This window comes from Larus michahellis, chromosome 11 (assembly GCF_964199755.1).
Source record: "Larus michahellis chromosome 11, bLarMic1.1, whole genome shotgun sequence".
NCBI classification, from domain to species: domain Eukaryota; kingdom Metazoa; phylum Chordata; class Aves; order Charadriiformes; family Laridae; genus Larus; species Larus michahellis.
This window is the reverse complement of record NC_133906.1, coordinates 7,283,245-7,310,619: the sequence shown is the minus strand read 5'-3', so window position 1 is coordinate 7,310,619 and position 27,375 is coordinate 7,283,245. Positions and strand designations below refer to the sequence as shown.

The 27,375-nt window shown below is 38.1% G+C and overlaps 1 protein-coding gene across 1 annotated transcript in view; it reads left to right on the top strand.

The window, feature by feature from the left end:
- Nucleotides 1-301: 301 nt before the first annotated feature.
- TENM2 (teneurin transmembrane protein 2) overlaps nucleotides 302-27,375 on the top strand; it is a 1,449,326-nt gene continuing 1,422,252 nt past the window's right edge. Inside the window, exon 1 of the mRNA XM_074604292.1 lies at nucleotides 302-383. The gene's annotated coding sequence lies outside the window, so the exon portion shown is untranslated. The remainder of the gene's footprint in view (nucleotides 384-27,375) is intronic.

Here is a 27,375-nt window from a genome sequence, read left to right as displayed (position 1 = left end):
CCCAGCATTGGCCCAACCGACGAAACGGGTGTCCGGGCGCTGGGGGCGGCCCCTCCCCTGCGTTGATACAGCCGGCCACGCCCCACCCCCCCGCGCGCCATCTCGCGCCTCAGGTAAATCGTCAGTTCTTTCTGGAAGGTTCTGGAAGCTGGGCGGGGCTGGGGGGTGCGGTCACTCCGGAGTCCTGGGTGACAGGTACCCGGCGAGGACTCGCGGCCCCAGAAGGTATTGACGCCCGGCCGGAAAGACGCTGCTCCGCGGGGGCGTCCGGTGCCCCCGCAGCAGGGCCGGAGCTGCCGCGCTAGGCCGCAGGGGACCGCACCGCGGCACTCTTCGCTCCGACCGCAACCTGTGCTGTCAGCGTTCTTCAGCGAGTGTTTAAGGTAGCGTGAAAGTAATTTTCTCTACAGCAAAACATTTTAGAAGCTATTCTGAAATGGAGAAACAGAAATGATGCCTTCTGCTCCTACTGTCCGGCAGTGCTGAGCAGCCGCTGGGCACCCACCAGACGGCAGCTGTCCTGGGGACGGTGTCACACACAGACTGACAGGATGGGCGCCCTCCCGCCGTCTGAGCTGGAGCGTGCAAAGTGAGTTTGTGCGTTTGTCTCACTGGGTGACTTTTTCTTCATATTATGCTGTTCCCTCTGACCGCTTTTCTTCATGTGCAACAGAGCCTTCGTTTACCAATTTTACAGAAATTTACATGTTTTCTTCTATTTCAGTCAGGTTTGGGGTGAAAACCTTGCCGTGTAAATGTTGTTTGAAACTTATTCCCGTATACGTTATTTTGAACAGATTTTTCCTTTCCATAGTTTTTTCAGACTGTCATAGCTCAAGACTGTGTTGGTTTCCCAGTATTTATCTTTGCAGTGTGATTCCTTCAAGATTTTTCCACGTGGACAAATGTTAACAGGAATAAGTGAAATGAGAAATTCTTCTTTTCAACTCTTTATGCATCTGTGTTAATAAAAATTAAAAACTTCAGCTGTGCACCGTATTGTAAAACCTACAAACGTTTTAAGTGACAACATTGTTACTTACTACTACTACAGCATTTGTAATCAACAGTAGATTTGGTTGAATACAAAAACAGCCGGTAATTGAATAACGATTAATGCTTCTGACCATTTATGCTACATGTTTAAATATTTAAATCAAATGTGGATGGCAGCCAAAAAAATCAGTTTTCAAAAACTATTGAAGAAACTCTAATTTCTCATTTCCTCATATATTTTGCAAATAATAGCTCATGGTGACATTTACCCTTCAGGAGAAAGGTTCACAGACGCTACCTAATCTCTCTGATAAGGATGTCATTCAAGATGCTGTCTCTATCAATATTGGTAGAATAATAAAGGCTTTTGAGAGAAAAGACATTAAAGCTGAAATTTGTCAGATTTAATCCAGCACTTCGCCCTTGAGCATGCAAAACCCGAACTTCAGAATTTGTTTACCTGCAACTATTTTTTGTATTTTTAGTTCTACTTAGCACTTAGCTATGCAGTTCATGTTTCTTCAGATGTGAGAGAGTCCCATTTGAAAGAGGGAAGTCTAACTCAATGAGTAGCCATTTGATAGACAGGAGAATCTGACTATCTGTTAATTGTACTGGTAGATTCTGCATGAAGCTCTGCTACCATTTATATTAGATATATTGAAAGTGGCATTTCTGTACTGAAGTTTTTTTTAAGTACTATGGTGCAGGTCTTTTTTTTTTTTTTTAATGATATAGTTTTTCTCTGATTATGGCCATCACTTGGGCACTTAATATTCTCATTTCTGTCCATAGTGTCTGTAGATATATATTAAAAATAAAGATCTCATCACAAACTTCTTGCCGATGCTATCTACAAGACACGTCTCTGCTGTGAATTGATTGAAACAGAGTCCAGAGGTTCCCTAAGCTAACAGAGGCCTTAGATCCACTTTACATGGCACGGCATCACCAACTCTTACTCCAGTCCAGTTGCCACTATCAGCATTCTCAAGGTGTTTCAACTCAGTTAATGCATTGCACCAGAGAACACCGTGTAACTATGGTACTGCTTAATACCAGTCAGCTTTGTGACCTTTGCCGTTTCTCATGTACACGTGCAGACCCTCCAGATCCAGATTAGTCACTCTCCAATTTAAGGGTATGTCGTTGTATTTCAGATTCATCCTTACAGTATTGTCATTACTTTTGCATCCCACCTGCTTACTTTTCCATATTTTTACTCTGTGGCCGTAGAGAAAGTGCCTGCAGCCATACTACTTTGTATTAAGTCTTCGCCTTATGCTCCTCCATTTCCTAATTATACAGAATAAGCAAAAGGAGGAATTAAAGACAACCCAAATTTTGAAAATAGGACCACCATTAAAAGGTGTTTATTTCTGGCACATTGGAAAATTCTCCAGTAGGAGGAAAGCTTGTATATGTGGAAGCAGCAATTCCTCACTAATCTGAAGGTATGGAATAAGGTCTCTTACTCTGGGTAAAAACCCAGAATAGTGATACCTTGATTGTAGAGCAAAGGTGAGAAAGGGGGTGGCTGCAAATTGGCAATTGCTATACATTAAAAAAGGAGGAGAGTGCTGATAGCACAAAGCATTGAAACATATACAGAGTTTAAAAGAACTCACACATATGAAGTTCAAAAAAAAAAAACCCACACAAACCCTAAACACCCAAAAAGTGTCTTAAACTAACTGATAAGTACAGATATGTTCTTAAAGACTATTTAGTTAAGTGTACATTGTAGGCTTAGTCTGCAGCACGGTTTCTGACCTAACAGTCAATCTAGTTCCTAAAATGCATTGCAGATGCTGCAGTTCATACTTCTTATAGGCCCCGGTGGTGCAGGAGACTGACAGCATCATACAGAAACTATTGTTCTGGGCCAAGAAGTTGGAACGATTCTGGATCAGTCGTTAGCAAGTGAGAATGGTTTAGCAAGAATCAGCGGTCTCTGACTGTGCCTAGACCGAGACTGCGAGACTCTCCCCAGCTGGCTGTGTTGGCTGCCTCATGGGACGCAGTCACCGAGGAATCTGAGGGTTCCCTGTGCTTGGGTCTCAACCATAGCAGAGAGAAACAGCCGAAGTACTTTAGGTCCTATTATTAGGAAGGCCAAAGTAACTAGCTTTCTTGAGCGTGGAGCAATTTCGTTGACTCCCTTAGTGTTTTAATGTCCTTCTATGCATTCTACCCTGAAGGTATGACAAGGGAACCTAATATATGACAAATTCATTAATTTCCAGCAAATAGCATTATTTTGAGTTGCTGCATGGCTGGTGTTATCCCTAACAACATTCATGTTAATTTTCATGTGTGAGACAAATATGGATAATGATGTCAGTAACATTTACTTACAAAGCATTATTATGTTTGCTATATATTTTTTATTTTAGTTATAAAATATAAGTTTTTATGTTAAATTTGTCCCCTAAATATCAGATCCATAAGTAGTAAGCCGTCATAAAAGACAAAGTACTCTTTATCTTGTGTCTCAGTTGTTCACCTTTTATAGCAGGATTAGCATTTTCTGTCAAGTTAAACAGTCCTCAAAGCAGAAATCTACAATTTAATGGGATTCAAGAAAACTACTGTTGTGACTTGTTGGTACTCCGGTCTTTATTTATTGATGGTGTTTATGTTTGATTTCCTGTTTAATTCCAGTTTTAGTTTCTTTTGTTTGCATATGTGCTGTGTTGTGGTACCAAACCTGCTGTTAAAAATACATGAGAGTGAACTTCATCTCATAGACAACTTCAAAGGCGGGATGTCTTTATGCCAAGCTGTCCAATTTATCCTCTTTTCCTAATGCCCCCTTGAGAAACTTCTTGTAAGCACTAATCTCTTACATGACTGACGATAAAATGAGAGAGCTGGAGGTTAAGGTGCGGGAACAGGACAGAAGTAGGAAATGATCCCTTCCCTCACTATCAATATTTAAAGTTTAAGGTGTGTTTATATTGTTCATACTGTACATTTGCCATCTGGAGCGCTTGCTGCCAACGCTGTAATACTGCTCTGAGCTACCCACAGTAGCTCACGCACCTTTACACTCAACTTAGTTGTGCACTGCAGATATACTCAATGATTATTGTCACTTGTGTTTTATATACATGACCATCTAATGACAGAAAGCTATGCTGCTGCTCTTTGTTCCTTTTCCCATGCTCTAATTGCATTATCTTGACTTTGAGGGCTTAAATCAGCAATAGTTTACTAAAAAGACCGTTTGAAGACAGTGTGTTAAATGAGGTCCTTCTACTCATTGGAAAACACACACATGGCATCAAAGAAATTGAGCTTCTTCAATGAATAGATGATAAATGAATGTCTAGAGTATGCCTTTTTAACTTCCAGTTTTATAGGCTTCGTGTAGCCTCTAATCTCCACAAAATTTAAAGAATATTAATCCAACGGATAAATTGTAATGGGCTGTGGTAAGCTTATGTGAAAATTTTGAACTAAAATCCTTGTGTTTCTCATGTTAAACTAATTTTTAAAATTAAGATTACAAAGCTGGTTTACAATTTGCCTTATGTCCCAATTCAGATTTCTTTTTCTTGCAGTCAATTTGAGCAGTTTCTATTATCTTCCAGTCTCAAATGAATCAATCAGCATCTGACACAGCCTTGTGGGTCCTCAGCCATGTTTGCCCAAGGCAATGGAAATGAAATCAAAAGCTACCTCTATGAGTAGGGGGTTATAACTCAAAACAGCAAAATAACGTTGTATTCTATTGAATATGATAGAATACACCATGAATAAATTAGACTAGCTCTATTTACTGCTGGTTGGGAATTGGGATTTTTGAGTTTATGCAGGGATTTAATCTATCTAGTCCTTTAGGATCTGATTTTTAAAGATGTCTTTCATTCTGATCTGAAGGGATGTTTGTCCCTTTCAGTTTTATAGCCTGAAGTTTTTACTCTTAATTGAAATTTAATAGATTCCCTCAGGTTATGATAATTCCTTATTACAGTTTCTGTACCCTAGCTTTGTTCATTTCTGAGACCAAAAAAAAAAAAAAATCATTCTTCATTCTGTTTCCTCCATTTGGAGGTAAATGTTGGATGCCACCTAAGAACATGTTAGAAAATGCTAGTGGTTTTTCAAGTGCATTGTGTTCATAATACATTTTGTACTGATTTACATTCAGAATAATCAATGATAACCGTCTCTTGTCTCTGACCAGCGTTATCTTGCTAGATACCTGATTTGCCCTTGATTATCGTAAGTACTGAAAGAATTATTACGTTGTGACCTAATTACATAGATGAAGGTAAAGGGGCTCTTCAGTGATAGTACTCTAGGGAATTAGTCTGTCTAAGTTTTTGAAGCTGTTGAGAAAAGTTAAAATTTTGAGAACTTGCTGTATAGTTGACTGAAGGACAGGTAAACTTGTTAGAACAGAAACGGTGGGACCCTACTGAACAGGGGAATTAGCCATTTAAAAGGCAGCAAGCCTTGTGCCGTGTGTCAAATCAGTCACTTTGCTGTATTCCTGTAATGTGGCAGGGTGTAGGGGGATCTATTACCCTGCATAAAAGTGGAGCAATGTGTGCTGGCTTTCCAGCAGAGGAAACGCAGCCCTCAACTAGCAAAGGTTTTGATGTCAGTGTTTGTGTGGGGGTGTCATAGGCAGGAACAGACAGGTCCAGCAGAAACTGCGTTGGTAAACCTCCAAACCAGGGGTGGCGGAGTCAGGTTGTGTTTACATTTCTGTCCCTGTCAAGGATTTAGATTCATAAATTGCTACAAGCATTTTAACCACTGTCTTATTTATTCCTATGGGAGTTTGTATGGAGTAGTTACAATGGTGATGTTTTGTTTACACAGCTGTTACCAATACAATATCAATAGTGGGAGCTGTGGAAAAAATGAAGTAACTTAGTTATAAACAAGGTGTATAAAGAATGAAGGGACTAATGATGTATGTGAAAGCTTTATCTCAGTTAACTTAAAAAGGCCAGACAATGTGCCGTAAAAGTATACATTTGTTCCCTGGTGACTAGATAGGATATATCTTTGTTTAATATTGTCTTTTTATGAAAGCTATAGATTCCATGTGCTAAGAAATCTGTAGTGAGAACACATGCTATGATTACAACAATGATTTAACAAGGCTTGTCCTTTTTCTGTGGCTACTTGACAGAAAATAAAAGCTTGTGGTTTGTACCTGAGGGAACTAATTTTCTTAATTTCAGACATTTAATTCAATATGTAAAGTGTAATGGTGAAAGACAGGCATGCTTATTTGACTTCCTTGTGCAACAGCTGTATCTTTTTGTCAATAAACTGTAAAGAAAGCTCCAGATTTAATTTGCATTTTGGATTCAGAAATACTTCAAAGCTGCCCAGAGTAATGTGGATGCATAGGCAGTTACTTTAAAGGAGGGTCAAGCAGTGTATTTTTGAGAAACAGTTACTTTTCCTGAATATTTGAAAATGTGAGGAATATAGTGGGTCTGTGGAAAAAATACTGCACTATAGTAATGGCAGCAATGTGGTTTGTAAGTACTGTGTTTTATTGCTCTTGAGTCTGCGCTGGAAAGGGTAAGGCATCATTTGAGCCAGAAACAGAAGCTATGAGACATCCTAGTTAAAGCTCTTTTGAATTAATTCTGGTGTTTCCGTGAACAGAGCTATACGCACGCATGTTTTTTTCTCTTACTCGTGGCATGCTGGCTGGTGCAGAGCCTTGTGCTATGTAAGCTGGCAGCCAGCGCTGGGCTGCGAGGCTCTTGGCAGGACACCCTAAACTGACCTGAATGTGCTCAGGAAGCCCCATATTATATGAGGGGGAATATTTTGTGTCCTATTAGTATTAAAACTAGGGAATTTAGTATCTGTTGGTAGTCTGAGTTTTCATCAGCTCGAAGATCACCCACAAAAGGTGTGAGCAGGTGGGTCTGTAGAACAATTATTTGTGGGTGGGAAGGGACAAGGAGCAATGCAAACTGTCTTACGCCGCCCCTGAGTTTGCCTCAGCACATACTCCAGTAAGGTCTCGGAGAGGAGATATTTTGGAGTCTCTAAGCCAGTCAAGCTTTCCTTTCATCTGGACAGGATCTGCAAAAATTACAGTAAATGCCACCTGTGACACAGTCTAATACAAGCTTTTGGGAACGGCCTTCTGAAATTCATTTCACAGGAAAATGGAAAGGCTCTATACTGTGTTACTGATTAAGTCTTTCAGAGATCAAAACATGTCGATTAATGCCTTTTACTTGATATTTAGGGGCTATATGTTGCCCACGTCCAATTACAATTTCATACACAGTTACATGGGTTAAATATTTGCTCTAAGAAACAAGGTGCATGTGAAGCAAGGATGATACGTTGTCAGCAAGAAGCATGTTGGAGATGCTGACTGTCAAATCTCGCACAGAGACTGCAGCCGGGATATCGCTTCTTGTAATAAATCAGTAGTTGTCAAATAGTGGTTAGTCAGATGTGTTAGCCATAATAGATTAAGATCACTTGTGGGTAAATATTTAGGAGACTGCCTTAGCTGTTTTGTGCACTCACCAAGAAAATCAATCTTATGAATGGGAGGGAGCTTCAGCTGACATTCCTGGTTGTACGTTTCCTAAGGAGAGGAGTTTGCGTTTTACTGGTCCTTTTTTCAGTCCACTTGGATTTTGAGTTTTAATTTAAATTAGGTGTTTTATAACACCTAATGGTGTTATAAAACGCTGGACAGCCAGCTGAATATGAGCCAGCAGTGTGCCCAGGTGGCCAAGAAGGCCAACAGCATCCTAGCCTGTATCAGGAACAGTGTGGTGAGCAGGACTAGGGAAGTGATCGTCCCCCTGTACTCGGCACTGGTGAGGCCCCACCTCGAGTACTGCGTTCAGTTTTGGGCCCCTCGCTACAAGAGGGACATTGAGGTGTTGGAGCGTGTCCAGAGAAGGGCTACAAAGCTGGTGAGGGGTCTGGAGGACAAACCTTATGAAGAACGACTGAGGGAGCTGGGCATGTTTAGCTTGCAGAAGAGGAGGCTGAGGGGAGACCTCATCACCCTCTACAACTACCTGAAAGGAGGTTGTAGAGAGATGGGGGCTGACCTCTTCTCCCTGGTGACAAGTGATAGGACGAGGGGAAACGGGTTCAAGTTACGTCAGGGGAGGTTTAGATTAGATATTAGGAGACATTTTTTCACTGAAAGGGTTATTAAACATTGGAATAGGCTGCCCAGGGAGGTGGTGGATTCACCATCCCTGGAGGTGTTTAAAAAAAGGGTAGATGGGGCACTTAGGGACATGGTTTAGAAGTGGCTTTTGTCAGGGTAGGTTAAAGGTTGGACTCGATGATCTTAAAGGTCCCTTCCAACCTCAGCAATTCTATGATTCTATAACCTGCAAAACCAAAGATATATTAAAATTGGGTATTGGTGAAAAAGGCTTGTATTTTTTAAATAAACTGAAATAAGATGAAAGTTGGTTCAAGCGTACCAGGCAGCGTTACTTCACTGGGATTGTCAAAACCTGACGGATGGCAAAATTGGCAAGGGTTCGCCATTCATTGCATTTCTCGGCACCTGCAGCAGAGGGCGGTTTGTGTCTGTTGTGTATTCTGTTTTGGGACAAGGAGCACGGCGGGAGGGGATGTCTCCCCGTGCGCGGGCAGTGGGTGCTCTGCCGGCACAGCCCGGCCGGGGGACGGAGCTGCTGCGGGGCTGGGGGAGTGCAGCGACCGCCCCGTCGGGGGCCAGGATGCGTTGGCAGATGAACTTTGTCTGTGCCTCCTTGCGTTCCTGCGACGAGGGCCCAGAAAAGCTTGTGTGGGATTTATTTTACCTGGGTGTCCACTGAGCCGCAGGAGTGCATAGCAGGGCTGGAGGAAGGGGGCAGCTGGTAGGGGGACAGCTTGCAGTTGTGCTCAGGACTTGTCATTTACTTTCCTCACCTACAAGTGAGAAGATACGGAGTGGTCTCTATATAAAGGAGTGCTTTGTTTTGAGTTTCAAATTCTGTGTTGAAAGCATAAAATAAGAAAACTGAACAAATACTTCTCCTGTTTTGGGCAGCTCAGTTGAATAATATTTATTACAGTTTACTATATATTGTCTATGAACAGTGAAGAATCTGGCATTTAAAGGACCAAATATTAGGTTGGATTAATGACTAGAAACATATTTCTGGAAACGGTGCTGTAGTACTTGGCAGAGAATGGACTCCATAAACCTGCCTATTTACCTGACATACTGTGGAAGTTGTAGAACCACCTACCAGTCCTGAAAAGTTCAGCAGAAATGCTTTGACAAAGTTATAAATAGTCAAAACCAGATTAACAAACAGTGGAAATCAGAAGCTGCAACAGCAGGTCCTTTTTCATCTGAGCAGTGGTGGTTCTCGTAGCAACTCAGTCTCTTCCTTTAGCTCTGTCACTTCTCAAAGTTTGTGATTCTTTAAGTTTTGGGTGGGTTGATTGTTTGTTTTTTAAAGTTAAAAGAATGTGTAGAATCTGTGTATACATTGAGATGGAAGATAGAGCTGAAAAATAAAAATCTGATAATCAGTCCCCGAAACAAGAAAAGTACCTTGTGGGAATCACAGAGAACAAGTTCTGCAGTAGCAGAACTTTTTGCTTGTCTGTGGATGCTGCAGAAGGGAAAGGAATTGCTCACTGCATTTGACTTTTTAGAAAATACTTGCTTATACCATTTCCCTCTGTATACTACCTCGGCCCCTGTCAGCTTTTTCCTTCTTTTTCTCTAGGATTAAAAGGATGGAGGTTGCAGCTGATGATGGGAAAGGGGAACAAATAGTATATTTATAGAGGAAAAAAATTTAGATTTTAAGCTCTTAGGAGAATTGAAAAGTCGAATTTTAGAAGTTTAAAGAAAAAAAATATTTTTATCAACTTTGGAAGTCTTTGCGGCTTTTTCCTTTTAAAATGTTTGCATGAGTTACCTCTGTAAAAGGGGATTAAAGGAGATTTTAATGCTAAATAAAACCTTTTTTTTCTGGATTCTGGAATTCAGATTACTGAGAAATCACTTTAGATTACTGAGAAAATTTATTTTGCTGTATTTGCTTTGTATAAACCTCCAAAATACATTCCTTAGATTCCGTTGTCACAAAGTGCATTGGAAGTGGTTTATTTCAGACAAAAGGTAATTCCATGTCCTGTGAAACTGCTTCAGTGGAAATGAATAGACCCCAATTTTAGAATGCTTATTTTGCCAAATGATTACATCACCCCAGTGCTGTTACTGTTGTACTGGCAGACTGCTGCCTAATGTATTATACTGCCTAGCATAATGCATACATATCCTCGAATTTTAGTCAGTTGTGACACACAATGTAAGGGAATGCCCCAATAAATGTGGGGCATTATTTTGATTTTCGAAGCCTTTGCCTATAAATTTGTCCCTTTATGATTGCTACTTGCCTTCAGAAATTCTGTAGCGTCCTATCTTACACAGCTTTTTGCTTACTTCTCGCTTTGTTCGATTACTTTTAAAAATTACTTTAGAAAAAAATATATCAAAAGTTTTGATGGGTTCTGTTTTGAAATGCATAGTTTTGCAGTCAAGGGATAAGAACAATGTCAAAGTGATAATACGCCTCTATACTGGGAACATCATAGATATTTAGGGTTTCTACAGCCTATCTATATGCACTGAGTGTGAGTTTAACAAGCCAAGGCTATTCAAAATGTACTCAGAGCTAGCAGAGGCTATGTAGTGAGACTGTCCTTTACTAAAATGCGTGCTCCTCCTGAATAGCAAGGATATTAACTTAACTAATGATCCTTTAAATGGATATGTAAAATATAATTTAAGCTACTTGCAACATGCAAAAGAGAGGCATCATTTGTTACTGCCAAGCTCACTGGCATGTGGAAATCAGAAAATCATTAGCCTTGATAGAAATAGTTTAATGCAGCAGGGAAGAGAACACATTATTTAGAGCAGTTAAATGACAATTGATGCAACTGCTGGCAAAATGCAGAAAAATGAGTGTGATTTAGTAAATGATAAATACTGCACTTAGAACTTATGCATGCAAAAAATGAAAATCTTTCCTCATTATACTATGTGTTTAGTCTAGGAGACAAACTTTTCTAAAATGTAGCATTCACCAACCCTAATTTTTATAACTTTTTTTCACAGCCAAGCCTCATTCTTTCTCTGTCCATGGAATTCCCTGTATTGCATAAGGAGTAATGTACCGATTGCATTTCTCATTCTATAATTGCAGGAATACATTAAGAAAGGAGCTTTTCCCGCTGTTCTAACATTTACTAGCAGCAGCCTACAGTCTTGTTCTAGGTTATGTCAGGTGTCTCTGACGTGAGTTTCACCAGTCAGCAAACCAGCTCTCGTTCTTACGTATGTGAAAATTATTTTATAAATCTCTGGAAGAGATTTTACAGCAAACGTAAATGTAATTTCAGCTTTCTTAAAGGGCTCTTTTTACAGTGAGGGTAGTGTAAAGTGACATTGGTATCACTGAGAAGCAACTGGAGTCTACTTCCCCAGAGCAAAGGTCTATGTACTGCTCAGGGCAAGCTGAAGCAACAGACGCCTTGTTCAGTACTGGGGAAATGTAGTTGCATAAAAATTCATGCTAGAAAGGGAGAAATTACATCAGTATACTCTCATTCTCTATCTATCTATTTACCTTTCTATAAATATAAAGAAAAAAAACACCCAAAAAGAAAGAAAGAAATCCAGACACACAACACACACACAGAGCTATGCATTTCTTAGCAGAACTCGCTATGTACTTGTCAAACGTGCTTTTCTGTGTCACTGAATTTCCTCTCAAAGGCAGGTTGCAATGTCAGGTTTGTAACTGTGCCTGCCTCCTTTGGAACTTGTAATGGACATAGCTATTTTATCTTTAATTATATAGTGGCAATTTTTTTTCCAGAGAGAAAGAAAAAACTCAAAATGTTTTAAACATGTATAAGTACTTGCCTGGGTATCTATAGAGATTCGTGTATTGCATGATGTTTTGTCAGCTCTGATAGTGGATGAAATGTGACAACAGATTTTTGACTGGCAGGTGTGCACATGTGAAGAAGTTACTACCCTGTGTAATACTTATACTATTTTATTGCAGTAATACATAGGTAATTATCAAATTGACACCGTATTTGTAGTTGCTAGGGGTTCTGTTTTACATGAAGGCTGTTTAGTAAAGTGGAAGGTGTTTACACCAGTACAGAAAAATATTGTTTGTGACTAAAAGTATCCTATCCTTTAGGAAATCACTTGAAGTAATGACATTGAATGTAATGCAAAGTGAATACAGGCAACTAAAACCTTTTATTGGTGCCAGATTTTTCTGATCATCTATACACAAAATGTTCTGGGTTTTTTTTCCCCTTCATTGCATGTATTTGAGATCTTAGAAGTCTCTGGATAAAATAGTTTGAATTTTCTTTAGAGCTACTGTGGGAGTATGTAAGTGAGCTCAGTTTTTGCTCCAGAACCCCCTTTTCTCTCACATAATTTTTCAAATGTATGAATAAATATCCTTCTAAATTACGGGTTTTGTGAAAACAAGGCACCATGACGAATGTGATTTTAAAGCTTTTGCTAGAAATCAAGGAACAACTAAATCAATACAAATAACGGATAAAAGCCCACTGCTGTTTCCTTGATATTTTGAAACATTTAAGTAAGTATTGTAAATCCAAACCAAGGCACATAAAATACCCAGTGGTCTTCACATCTGCAGAAAAATATATGACACATTCTAGATATGTCATCTATTTAATGGATGGAATCAGAAAAGATTGAAAAAAGGCTCTTGACCTATACATATTTAATCTATGCTTATTTGTCACTACAATGGGCTGATGTTTTCAGGATGTGTCAGTAAGATTCTTACTACTTTGTCTGCAGTTCTGTGAGCGTAATTGAAGTGTATATCATTGTGTTTCGACATCTGACTACTCATCACAATTTGGAAGCTCTGGGTAAGAGTCCATATATCACATAGCTCATGCTAAAGATTTTTTCTAAACATGTAAGTAGCTTAGAGCTCAAGTAATTTTAAAAGTTAATGGGCTCATAGAGCATTTATTTCAAAGATCCTTCCCTCAGTGTCTAAACCTGCTGTGATACCTTTTTTTTTTTTTTAATCAAAAAGTATTAGCTGCCATAATTTTCTGCAGCCATTGTAGCTTGGGATCGACAATATCCAGAATAATGTCACTTTGTATAGTATAAATTATCTGTCTCTCTGAATTTTTCGAAAATGATATGCTGGGGTAGTGAGCAATGTTCCGGTTCAAAATGTACTGATCAAATGTTCAATCTGAGTGACCAACGCAATATAGAAATCTAACACATTTGTTCTCAGGCACAAATGGTGAATATAAGAGAAGTAATGAAGATAGACAAAGGTTTCAGGACTTTTTTAAACAATCAGATCTACAGCTGTAGAAATACTTTGTATTGCATTAGTACATAGTGCCATTTATTTTGTGAGTCCAACTTAAAAGAGGCTGAAGTATAAGGTGTTATGTGCATGTATATTCATCTACAGAGACAAGGCTGTGCTGCTGAATTTGTCAGGATGTTGCCTGCAGCTTTTGTGTAAATTAGATCAGACCAAAATGAACTGAGAGTGGTGTCTGATTGTATCGTGGCATAAATTTGCAAGAAACAGTATTCAGGAATCATAATACGATACTCTTGTTTTCATCTCTTCTTTGCTGTAAATGCTAGGGTTGATCACGGTGTTCCCAGTGTTAGTGTCTGCCTGACCTCTGCTTCTTCCTCTCTTAAGCCCTCCTAAGTAATTTTGAATTTGTTCTTGCAAGTTTCCTGAAAATAAATGCCAGCCAGGACAAGTCTATGTGCCAGTGTGAAGGGAGAGGCTGCGTTTAAACCATGCGCATCAGCTATCATTGGAATATACACCAGTTAGGGGGTTCTTTCTTGGGTGATAATGATCAACCGATGGAGTGAGAAAAGAATGGATAAGGCGAAAAAAAAGTGACGGGAAGAAAACTGCAAGAATATACATGATCCTATAGTTCATGCTTGTGCTTACTCTTTTGTTGTCTTCTTTGAAGGCAGTTTGTATCTCAGAAGTATTTTGACCTATAGTTTGAAAAAAACGATGTCAAATGAGTTTATAATTATTGTTCCTTTCTTTTCATAACAGTGCTTTTATCAAAACATCCCTGCTAGAAGCCTGGGGTCTATTAATTCCTATTGTTACAGAGAAATGATATTGACATTTCAGATTGTTTCTTTAAAACGGAATAGTGTGAAAATGATTTAGAAGTAAGAACTAGTTACAAACTTTACAATTAAAACAATATTTACTTTGAGATTGATTTTGCCTTTTAGCTTCTGTTCCTTTCTCCCTTACTTGATCAAATCTATTTTCAAGCTGTCCAGGTGGAAAGACGTAGAAAGTAGCCGCTGTGGTAGAGAAATCTGCAAAGCTTATTTAAAAATGTTCCTTAATGGAGAATTATATATAATCTAGATTATTTTTTTTATCGTGTCTTATTCTTTAGAACTAAATGTATCTTGTAATATATCGCTCAAGTAAGTTCACGATAAAATTATACGTAGATTCCAGTAGATCTGAACCGTAGCTGAGGGTAAAAGTGTAAACAGATGATGCTGGATAAACCAAAGCTACAATAAAATACAGTCCATCATGTCTAAGCACTGACAACCCCCATCATCATCTGGATTTCTCTCATACTCAGGTGAAAATTTTTTACTTATCTTTATATTTTCTGTATTAACTCTCAAACAGTGTTGTCACCCTCCCCACCCCACCCCCAGTTTGTATCCCCCCCCCCCCCCCCCCCCCCAAAAAAAAGTTGGTTTTGGCATGGAAAAAACACATTTTAATGAACTTTCTTCCGACAATGGTAGCGCATACTTGAAAATTAGCTCCATTTTAGGAAAGTACATATTTTTATAACCCTTTCAAGGTAACTTTTTAATCAAAAAGATAGTTAAGTATGTTGCTTGCTTTGAATAAAATGTAGGGTCCCCTTGGTCCTTAAGCAAGTCAAGGTTTTACTGTGCATGAAAATAGAGAGATACAATCCTCCTTTAACACAATAGGAACCTGTAAGGAAGAAGTGATACAGGATACGATGGGTGGAGAAATGACAGGAGGTATGCTTTCCCTTTGAATCTCTGTTCGTCAAATGCTGGATTTTTGTGTGATCTGAAAAAAATAAAGCCCATAAGTTTAAACTAGCTTTTTTTTTATGCTTTCACCAGTGAACTCTCTTTAGGGTTAAGTCTGTGCTAGAGCAGTTGTCAGTTTTATTTAGTGTTCTAAGTCTGTTGGGTGGGAGGGGAGTTGACTAGCTTATGGAGAGTATGTTCTTTTATTCAGCTTGTCTTTTGTTAATTTCTGGCAAAACAGTAACATCTGTTTGTGAAATAAGAGTGCATCAAATCAGAGCTGCATACTTGAAACAACTGCATCTTGTTGTGATATATTGAACTTGAAATTAAGTGAATGTTTTCCTGAAGAAGCTGAGGAAGGTGACAGACCACTGTGCACAGTGGGACGAGGAGGTGGCTGTTGGGGGGCTGAGCTGAGCCGTCCTGGAAAAGGAGCCTGGGAAGAGTCCAGCTCTGGGAATGAAGCTTGACGTTTTTTCGTGTTAATGTCTTAATGGGCAAAGTGACATTTCAGGTATGGTGAGGGGTTTGGGTTATGTGGTGGGTTGTTTTTTGTTTTTCATTTTAGGCTTTCCTGTATGTGCCTGGAATCTGGTCATTGAAATGGTCATGCTGCTCAGTCAGAGGCTGGAGCGTGTGTGGGTACTTGCATTTTATAGCACACTATGAACCTCTCCAACACCTGTTGTGTGCCTAAATGAAAGGACAAGATAGATTTTGTTAGACCGAGTTCCTGAAAGGCGAGCATCTGTGGGAACCGCATACAAGTCAAGTAGGCAAGATAAGATACTGCAAGAAAGGAAAATGGATGGTGTGAAGGGAAACACGGTGGCAAATGACTCATAGCCAACCTAAGGTTCAGTCCAGCTACTTAATCACTGTCAAATGTTATTCTATAATGAAATTACAAATCCCGAGGTTTTGGAATTCTGTCTTTATTTGTACCTTTTTTGCAGTTAATGGAAGATTAGCTATTTCATTAGGTTTTGTTCTAGGCTGGCATTTGAAAGTTGATTTTTTTTATCCATATACATACATAGAAATACATATGTGCGTATTCAGGTGAAGGCTGTTACATATATTTCCTAGTTAAATAATAGAACATTGAAAGACCCTGTCACGTTTTGGTATTCGGTGTAACTCATGAAGGTTATAGTGGGTGTTCCAAAGGAGAAAAAAAACATTCCAGTTTCTCCTACAGTTAACATAATTAGTAAGTTAATGCTTCTTCTGGTCGCTGCTATCCTGATCCTGTTTGTGTAGACTTGTGAGTGATTGGAGAGTAGACAAGACCATGACTATTATATTCCTTTCTCACAAACTCAAATGCATAGCATGCACTTTAAAAATGCTGTTCTCAAAAGTCTCTGTGGCTTTCCATAGAAGCCTCTTCCCTACAACCCAGTGCCCTCGTTTCTGCAGCAACCGAGTATGGTACAAGACACAGACAGATGATAAAAGGCGAAGTACCTTGACACTTTATCTGTGTGTTAGATGGTTAGGCACTAGTCCAGTTACAATCACAGTGAGCAATACCTGTCGGTTGTGAAAATTTAGATGATTTTCTTTGGAATGTATCTGTTACTGGTTCCCAAAGTCAACATAATTACCGATGAGTAATTGTTTGCTTGGTAAGTATTTATGTTACTTACTCTACTAAAAGTTCCTTACAAAGTACAATCTTTATAGGACGGGATATTGAAAACGTTTTAAGTACTGGTTTTGCTAGTTGTATTATCTGTACCATTTTCATCTGTTTTTACATGAGAAAGTTAATGTATTGCAACAGCAACTGCCAGAAACTGCTGCAGTGGCAATAAACAAGAACAGTTTCAGTGTGTATATCTATAGTAATAGAATAATACTTTTCGTAGATACTTGCCAATCAGTTAGAGCTCTTTTCTTTTTCCCTATTCTCTCACAGTTGGTTATGTATTTAATGTTTGCTTTTCAATCAATATATTGCAGAGGGAACCAGCATAGAGAATTCTCTTGACTCTGAAGATAAATAGAATACACTTTCACATTACTTGCAATTAAAAAGACAAGTGAGGATTTTCTATGTGGAAAACTTTACTTAGATCGTACACTATGACATACATTATCTACGAAATTGGTCTTTATTAGTTCTGGTGCTCATGGAACTACTCTTAAGAGTAGGCAATGTAGGTAACTAAATCAGAGTATATTAGCTAATTGTGAATAAAGTAAAGGTGATAAAGAGTATGGTGAAGAAATCACAGATGCTCAATCAAAATAGAAAATGTCACATGTTCTTAAAATACTATGAATGTGATGGAGATGCTCGAAACTTTATTAGTTTAGAAATTCCTATTTTTCGTATTGTGTTTAGAAGTGTTTGGGATTTCTTTCTTCTACTTGTGTCACTCTTGGAAACATTTATTGACATGAGTAAATTCCTGATTCATTAGAGTTTCAGGTATGGCATAGTAGACATAAAGGTGAGCACTATTTTAGCATAGCCTAGAAATTTCGTTGAAGCAACTTCCCATGAAATGTTAAGTACTTATAGTAATAATTTCGTCATATGAGCTTGGTTGTGAAAGCTGGGAAAAAACCAATGATAAATAACATTTCTAAATTTCATTTAGAAGCACCCCACAGTGGAAAAAAAAAGCATTTTGCTTTTGTGTAAGACATGGGTAAAATAAACTGTGATTTCCTCTCGTTTTCTTTTGCTTCTGCTGCCTTAGGGGATTTATTTTGTGTGGTCCTCCACTGACATGAATAGGATTTGCCATAGAACCTGGAAAGTAAGTAAAAAGATCAGATGTTTGCAGTAGTTAATGTATAGTGCTGTATAACAATCTCATTGGAAAACCATTTACTGTCATGATGGACTCAAAAAAACTTTTCAATTGACCCTGCAGTGAAATAATAGCAGAAGTGTGGTAAAACCATTTTAAGTGCCAGGTCTGAAAGTCTAAATTCAATGAATAATACTGAAAAAAGTAGCAAAGAAAGCCTAGCTCAGAGTTTGAGAAAGGCTGCAAATAAGAAAACTGTTGGTAAAACTGGAGCTGCTACTGCCTGCTGCAGTAAGCCGTTCAGCTTTTCTGGCTTCTGAGATTCCCAGTAGGATTCTGTAGACATCCGACTGGAGGTTGGAAGGTGATACAGGATGACAGTACAAGAATATAAAAAATTACTAGCGAGTTTCTGAGAACATCTTTAAACCACATAAGCCATTTTTGGGTCCTGGAGTTTTTGTTCTTTTTTATTTTCATGGGTAGGTGACAGATTTTTTTTTTTTTAGGAATGGGTCAAAATATACCCATCAGGTCAATAAATTTTGACACACACAGGTAGCATGAAATCGTAGCTTTCACAGCGGGAGAAGCTGATCACACAGCTCTTACGTAGGCAGGGAAATTAACACAAAACACGTTCTTATCACCCCCAGCAAATATTTATTGTTTAGTTAAGAATTAAAAAATGGACACATTGAATCTGTCCCTGGAGTCTGTCTTTGGAAATCTCCAGTTGCTTTACTGTCATTTTTATTCTAATCAAAATAGTCTGCTTTAGGGAAGATCAATTAAGAGTCACCTTCCTCCAAAAGTCTGGAGGCAGTTCTTGTAAATTAATCAAGTTTCCAAATACCTCTGTGAAATAGGTAGAATAATACCTCTTTTACAAATGAGGAAAGTGACACACTTCAGTCACATGCCTTGCCCAAGGTCACGCAGTTAAATTGTTAGCACAGCTCATGAAAAAATTCCCGGTTCCTTGTTACTACATCCATTGGATCATAAAGTCTCCAGCAATTTCCTCAGCATCCAGTGAAAATCAAATATTCTTTCTTTGAAGTCTCATCGTTCTGTAGGTGGCCAATGCTTCCATTGATGTCAATAGTTTCAGTTTTTAACTGTTTTTTCCTGTTGACTTACTCTTCCTGACTATTTGGTGTTTTAAAGCTTTGCTTTGAGAATTTACCAACCCACCCTCTCCCAAGTTCTGTGAAGCATTTTGCTGTTCTGAATGATACTGTGTTTGTAACTCACCTGTCAAAGCTTTCAGAGGGTTTTCCCAGCAAACCAATAGGAATTTAAAAAAACTTTATGGTCCTGTAATTATTCTTTTTAATTTTTATGCCTGGCAGATTATCTCTGGTAAAAATCTGGCCATTGAATTGGCACATATAGATGAGAGAAATTCCAGGCCATGCTTGTTTTCTACTGTTGACAGTTAACGCTGCCCTCATTTTGGCACTATTTATTATTAGTCTTTTTTGTTTTTCTTTACTTTTGTCATGCTTTCATTTCTTTGCTTGATGCTCTTTCAAAACTGTGACACCCTGTCTTTGGCTGACAGGACAGGTGAGTTTCAGTCCTTGCGGAATACTCCTTCCTGCCTTGACAGAGGAGCACAGATAGAAATCCTCCTCTAGAGAGACTGAACATATCATTTCTTTGACATGCTTAGCCTTTGCTGACCAGACAGACGCCCATGAGCCAAAGTTTGCATATGGGTGACAATATATTACCCTCTCATTGCTCTCTCCCCAGCTCCAGGCTGCTGTCCCTTTTTTGGAAGAAGTGGGGTTTATACTTCATGTATGAAGGGTCAGAAAAGCAGAGATTATGTCTTGTGTCCTTTTACTGAAAAGTTTAATTATTTAAAATATCTTTCGAGTTCAATTTGAAGAGTTGCTTTTCTAAACTTCAAACTATTACCTATTGTAACTGGAATTGTTGCATGACGATTTATGAAAACTAAGCTTGGTCCTCGCTTGAGCCTACTTTCTGTAGATTGATTGGCCATCTTGTTATTTAGCATCTGACAGAGCACGGAAGAATATTAGGCATGAAACATTAATCAGGAAATTATGCATTGCTTTTACAATTAATGTGCAACTGGACTTTACTTTGTAATATTGTATTAGCTCTTAACATGCAAATTATTGTAGGTAATTACCTCATTTTTCAGTGGCCATTTGATGGATTGAAGTTTCATGCAGAACATTCAGTGTAATTTAAAATCTTGCAAGGATTTGCTTCTTTACTTTTTCATAAGAATCTTAGTTTTCTTTATCATACATCAGGCCTGAAGAGCCCACAGCACTGTAAAATCTAATGTACAAAGTTCAATTTTTCAATTCTTGTAACTCTTAACTAGAGCTGGCAATTTGGTCAAGTGTTACAGTAAAGATGTCTCTTGCTGTGGTATGTTTGGAAAAAAAAAAAAAGAAAGAAGAATTGCCCCTGATACTATTTATAGCACACAAGTCAAGCTGCCTTTGTGTACCATCTGCTGAAAACAGAAGTGAAACAATAGTCTAACGTATTATCCTTTATATTCTGTAATATATGGATGCATTATATTCAGTAATTTGTAATCAATCAAGTAATACATTTAAAAGGCATAATAGAATCATATGATTAAATGTTAAAATGGCTTCAGCAGTTTTAAATTTAACAGTCCTGGGTGCTTTTTTATGTGTGTGTGTCTAACATGTATACAGTTTCACATTACTACATGCCAGAAAGGGATTATCGTAATAAATACAATATATTAGAAGATCTTTGGCCTATGAAAATATTTTGATGTATGTGAATAACTCTGAAAATTTAGATGATTCTTTCTTCATGTTTTCTGATCTTACATGTCAAAGTCACAAGTATTTGTTGTGATCTTGTCTATTCAAAATCCTGCTCCTGTAAAACAGCTCCTCCATAAAAGTCAAGCAATGTAAAATTGAATGCCTATATTTGAATAGATTTTAACAGATAATAAACCACTTGAGATTAAAATAGTTTCATTCACCAAGACAGACAGTTTGCTCTGCAGTATGCAATTTGTGTCATGTTATGTAAAATACAATTTCAAAAAAAGATTTAAAATAAAAGCACAAATAAAAAGTATATTGTAAAATGAAACCAGAAATGTTGTGCTTTTAGTCCTAAGTCAAATAGAGAATGAAAGCAGGATATGATATCCTGTCTTTAAACATTGCATTTCTGTGGCTTGATTTGTGTTTTTTCATGCCTATGCCAGCTTTAACTTTCAAATTTCAAGCCCTAGTATCAGAATTTCCTTTCCCAACATCTCTCTTTTTTGTTTTTTCTATTTTAAGGGAAAACTATAGAATATAGAATTAGAGTATGTCAAGCACAAGAGAGAATTGCTTTTGCATTTGTAGGTAACAGTTTGGCATTTCAGAATATAGAGTTTACATCACGTAGTTGGTTTACCAGCACAGAGGTTTGTATCATGTCTGTTGTGACAAGAGCTACTGACTGTCATTTTCTCAGAAAATATTTAAATGTGTATGTGAAATCGTGTGTCTGAAAGATGTTTTTCTCCCATCTAATGGCAATGTCAAACCCTCTGTTACATGGAGTTTAGTACCTTGCAGACAATTTTTATATACAAGCTATGAGCTAGTGGACTGATTAAAACACTATTTCTTACACAGTGCTTAATAAGTGATGGCAAGAAAATAGATGAGAGTGGTGATCCCTAGATGACATGCTAATTAAATTCAGGTTCATGCCTTTATCAAGGGTTGGTTGATTTTTAGTGATGGATGCACCTTGTAGAGCTGGGTAGTTTGGAAGACTTCTCTTTAGGATGATGTTTCTGAGGGAATTGGGCATTTATTTGCCAAGTAGAACCGTGTTTGTATTCTGAGAATGGAAGGAGCACACCTCATGTGTCAGTGTGTACAGTGCTGGAGCCTATCCACTGACAAAATTTGAGAAAGAGCTCATTAAAGTTAACTTTCTCTCCCTTCCTCTTTCCCCAGCCCAAAGGTGCACTGTGCACAGGTAATACTAATGATATTGCACTCTTCACCTAAATAAAAATGGTATTCATTTTTAATAAAGAGCAGGAACAATAAAAAAGTTCAGACTTTGTAGTCTGAGTATGAAGGGTAGTTAAAGTAGGAGGTAGCCATTCAAAATACTATACTTTACTCTTATTAACAATCCACTGCACTGTATGTTCGCTATAAATATTTCAGGCCTAAATGGAAAACAAGCAGAGCAATCTTGCCAATGATCCTATTTCTCAGAACAGTAGGAATTCGTTTAAATGCCTCTACCAATTACAGTTGAACACTGGAATTAAAATGGGAGGTGTGTTGTGCTGTGCCATGCAGTGGTGCATGACATTACGTATGCTTATATCCAGGCATGCTGCAGTGAAGTGCCACGTAGAGTTACTTTCTGGGTCCTTTCTGGGCACTGAATGATAGTTCCTCCTGTTTCTCAGCTAGGCAAGTCTCCAACTTCATAGCGTTTGCTAGCTTTATATAAAGTATCTTAAACATTGTCCTGAAATTAGCAAGACATTATTTCATTTTTTGTTCCTACTTCATGCTTCAGGTCTATGACTTGGTAATTGTGCCTGTTCATACACAAAATGCAGTAAGAGGCTGGATTCTTGGAGTATGTCTTAATAATATAGATGTTGACTGCTTCGCCCAAAAAATTATATCCTCGCAGGCAGCAAATGCATATTGAAACTTCTATGTTAATAGTTAACTAGGGGAAACTGCATAGAGAAAATCTAAACCACAGACCTCGATGAGTGCTGTCTCTGCTGTTTGCATTTTCTTTGGGTTGTTAGGAGGCATCTGTAGCTTTACATATGCGGCAGCGACATGTTCTCCTGTGAGCTATTAGAAGGTAATGTTGTTATCAAGTTGTAGAGGATCAACTTGAGCTGTCTGTTGCCTTCTGTTTGCCACTTTTTTCCCTAGAGTAAGTTCTTTTCGCTCTGCTCTTACGTTACTTAGCATGTAAACCCATAAGCAATGTCTCCATGTTTCTAAGGGTGGGGAAACAATATTTGTCACCATAGCTAATAATTTGGGAACAAGCTCTGGGGAAAAGCTAAGAAAAAGGGAAAATAAAAATTTGCTTCAGAGGTAAGAATAATCCAAACGTTTACTTAGAAAGTCCAATACTTAATTAAGCTTTTTTTTAACTGTTCTGATCCCAGAAGTTATTCATAGTGTTTGCTTCAGAATCTGTAGCTGTCATCGTGCCTTCTCTTGATTATAAATTATTCTTTTGCTGATAAAACTTCTATATTAGTAAGTAATCTTGTAGAAATTAATTTTGAATGAAAGAAAATCGGACTGAAACAAAATTTTGAAATAAAAAATTTTAGGCCATGGGGCTTTGATGTTACCTTAAATAGTTTAGGTTGTTAATGTGAATTGATTGCACCAGTTGCCACACAGATCTGAACTAACAGCTGTTCCATTTTGTCAATATTAGAAATACTTGCATTTTTTTGCAACTCATTAAAACAAACTGGATTTGTTTTCTCTTGCTGAAGTCATTGTGAAGACCAAGTAGATCAAATGTTGCATAGATGCTAGTGATCCAATACTATTGCACGAATCTGTTTTCTATCAGATAGCAAAATAATCTGCATAGACCCATGGAACACTGAACTTCTAACAGAAAATGGATCTCATGCAAATCACCTGCACTCTAGCACAGTGCTTAGGTGTGTCTCCCAAAATATTACAGCAGATTGATACAATATGGATGGAAAAAAGCAGTACAAGGATTAACTGGAAGCTGAACAGTTTGTCTCAGAACAATTACGATAGACTCTCGTCTTAAGTAGTTTATATCTAAGACAATAGAAATTATTGCATTCAGTCGCAGAATAGCTTTCAGGATCATTCTTATTTTTTTTACCTGTCGTACCAAAAGAAATTCAATCATATGTTTTGAATCGTATGTAAAAATAAGTCACAAAATATTATGCAACCTTCATTGTTTCCTTTGCCCGCAATTTCTTTTTGGATTACTGACATTTCTCCATCTCTTAGAATGTTCAGAACTGCCAAAATCAAACAAACTGATTGCCATAGCAGTGCTGTGAGAGAACAGTTGAATCTTTTAAGCTCAGCAGGAACTCTTCCCCAGCGAGGCTATGTGAGATCATATAATACAACAGAAATACTATTGCAGTGAGGAAGGCCAACTGCATACTGTGTCACATTGCCAAGAGTGCAGCTGGCAACTTCGTGGAAGCAATCCTCCCCCTCTATTCTGCACTTGCGAGACCACAACTGGAGTGCTACGTCCGGTTTGGGCTCCCTGGGACGAGGAAGACATGCACATACTAGAGAGAGTCTGGTGCGGAGTTGTTTGATAATTTGACTTAGCAGGGCTTCAGCATGGCCTCCCATAGTAAGCTTAGCCATTTCAGAGAGACGTGGACTGTCTAAGTGGATGGAAAAGATAGGTGGAAAATTGTCTGGACTCAGAGGGTTGTGATCATGAGTAGAAATCCAAGTGGTGGCCAGTTACGAGCAGCGTTCCTCAGGGAACAATGCTGTTTAATGTCTTTATTAAGAAGCTGGAGCACACATGGTACGAGGAGAGACTGAGAGTGCTGAGTTTAAGGCTGGCGTTAGGAGAAGAGGAAGGGGAGATACTAATGCTGTCTATAACTGTTTTATGGAAGGTTATAGAGAAGATGAAATGATAGTCTTGGAATCTCACAGTGAAAGGATGAGAGGCAATGATCGTAAGTTGCAATATAATTCCAGTTAGATTTGAGAAAAATGTTTTCATCATAAACGTTGTTAAAACTAGAAGATCTGTTCAACAGCGTTGCGGGCTCTTTAACCTTGGAGATTTTCAAAACTTGACTGGACTAAGCAACCTGATCTAGTTGAGAGGACTTTGAGAAGGAGGGCCCTTCCAATGTAGATTGTTGTCTGATTCTGTGAAATTATATACATTATCTTAATTTATAAAGAGAAATTCAAATGAATTATCAGTGATGAAATTTGTTATATAAAAAGTAATGTACAGATATTTCTATGTATTTTTAAATAAAAAATTGGATTGCCTGCTGATTCCAATGTATTGTTAGTGCAGCAGAATTCATTTCCTTCTGTTTGGAAGTGGAGAGTTAAGATATGCAAATAATGTCCTTCATTCAGACTCTTTGTTAATTTTATGGCAAATGAACAAAACCAAGAAAATAAAAGCAAAAGCAAATGAACTGACTTTCTCTCTGTCAGGCTCCTTCACCCTCTAGTCCTCTTCCTTCCACTGCTTGACCCTCTGTCCAAACAACTCTCATAAGTGTTGACAGGACTGTCGAGTTTAGTTAGCTGCTCAAGTCTCCCAACACCCACTCTCTTGTCAGCAAGTGTATGAGGGACTTCTAAACTATTATGAAGCCCACTGTAATCCATCAGGTGTCCAGGAGCATTAGGGACATGCAGTAGGGTCCGAGTCCAACAGAAGCATCCATTCAAGCAATATGTATGATTACATGGACAAGAGAATATTCTATTTTAAGTCATGACAGAAAAAGAAACTTGTCAGGCAGCTAATGTTAAAGAAGTTAAAGAAAAAAGGGTGTTTCAATGAATTGTATTCCCCAGTGTAGAATTCACTGGGGAAGAGGGATGAAGGCAAGAGAAATTACAGTAGGAGATCAAAAGTAACAATGTAATCAATAAAGCATAATTATAGTCTCTGTTTAAGGATCCATGAAGTGGTATTGTTGCATATGTTTGAGCTGATATAAAAAGCTATTCAGTTTAAAGACCACACAGAATTGGGAAGCAATTTTCACAATCTCTGAAAGTTTTCAAGATTTAATTTTGCGTTTATCTATTCTAAATTAGGATAAAAGCTTCTGAAAAATACATACTAATATGTCGATAGGCAACGGCCAATAGCTTTCCTTCCTACTGTTAATTTTTTAAATAAAAAATATTGGATATTCAAAATACTGAGTTCCGCATCTAATTAGACTATGATGTCAGCTCCCGTTTTGCACTTGTTAAATTTTCAGTCAGCCACCTTCAGGCTGTGTTTCATGCACAGATTTGCATAAATAACAAAAAATATGTTCCATTAGAGAGAGATAACGTAAGTTTTCTGAGACGTACAAAGCTTGGAATTCAAGGCCATCTTTGATTAAAGCCTATGGATTTCACATGCCCCAAGTAAGCTCTCTCTCTTCTAGTTCTCTGGGTCATGGCAGAGAGCTGTTGTGCCAGGGTTCTTCTATTCTTCTGCTGAAGTGACTGCTTAAAGTAGTATTTCATACACGTATGGTGACTGGAGGTCAGGTTTATGAGTTTGAATTCTCGGACTCTCTTTCCCTCTTTACCCAAGCTGGCTGCACGTGTTTTGACTTCTCTCCATGCTACCACAGTTAACCCAGCCTCAGTCAAAATATAACAGTTAGCTCAAGTGCATCAGACTGAGTGACACCAGTCTCTGTAGGTTCGGTAGTCTCTGAGTGGATTATAAATTTCTGCTTTTCCAAAATCCTAATTACTGCTTTTCTGTGTTAGCGTGTATTACCCTGTCGAGTGCTGTCCAGTTGTCTCAAACATAGAGTGTCACTGAGCAATGTCCTAGGAGTTACAGAAATAAAATGTAGATCTGGAAAAGGCAAGTTTCAGTGATTCTTTGCTTCAGGAATAATTTTTTTCAAATTGCTCTTAGGAAGGAAATCAGCTTTAATTCATTGATCAGTGATACTCTAAACTGTTGGAAGTGCTAAGCAGTCAACACTCACCTAAATGCTAGAATTATGTGGGTTTTGTATTTCCTTAGAAAGGTTAAACTGGTTTCAAGTAACATACACAATATGTCCTGTAAGTACTGATTATCTTGGAACAAGAGATTCTGCAGGTGCAGACTCTGAGTTTCCAGTGTGCAGATGTGTTTTTATGAATGCTACCCAGATCCTCCCTTCTGTTTTATTCCTATTGTTTGTAGCAGTGCTTATCCTCAATGAGCTAGAGGGATTTTTAGAGTTCAAAATATATCTTCTGAAAAATGCAGGGGTTTTTGCATGTCCCCCTCAAGAGCTTCAGTAGTATGAAATGTTGTACATAATCATTTCTGTTAGTAATTATGCTTCTGAAATAGAAAATATTGAATAGTTAATTTTCACTGCAATTTAAAAAATAGAGAAAAGTCACTATTACTGAAATTAAACAGATAATGTATAATAAATAAAGTAAATAGTAATTTACCATCACAGAATTTCTGTCTGTGAAATATCATAAACAGGACATCATTTTCTAGGTTTAAGTTTTAAAATTCATTACTTGATTGTGGGTGGTTTGTAGCGAGTTTTCACAGTCCCAGTGTTTCTTCGTTGTCTTCAAATAAGCATTACGGTATTGATTATCAGATTTTGTTGAGAACAGTATATGAGGATGCCGAGTGCAGCCATACACATGAATTAATAGATGAAATCAATGTGCAAGTGTA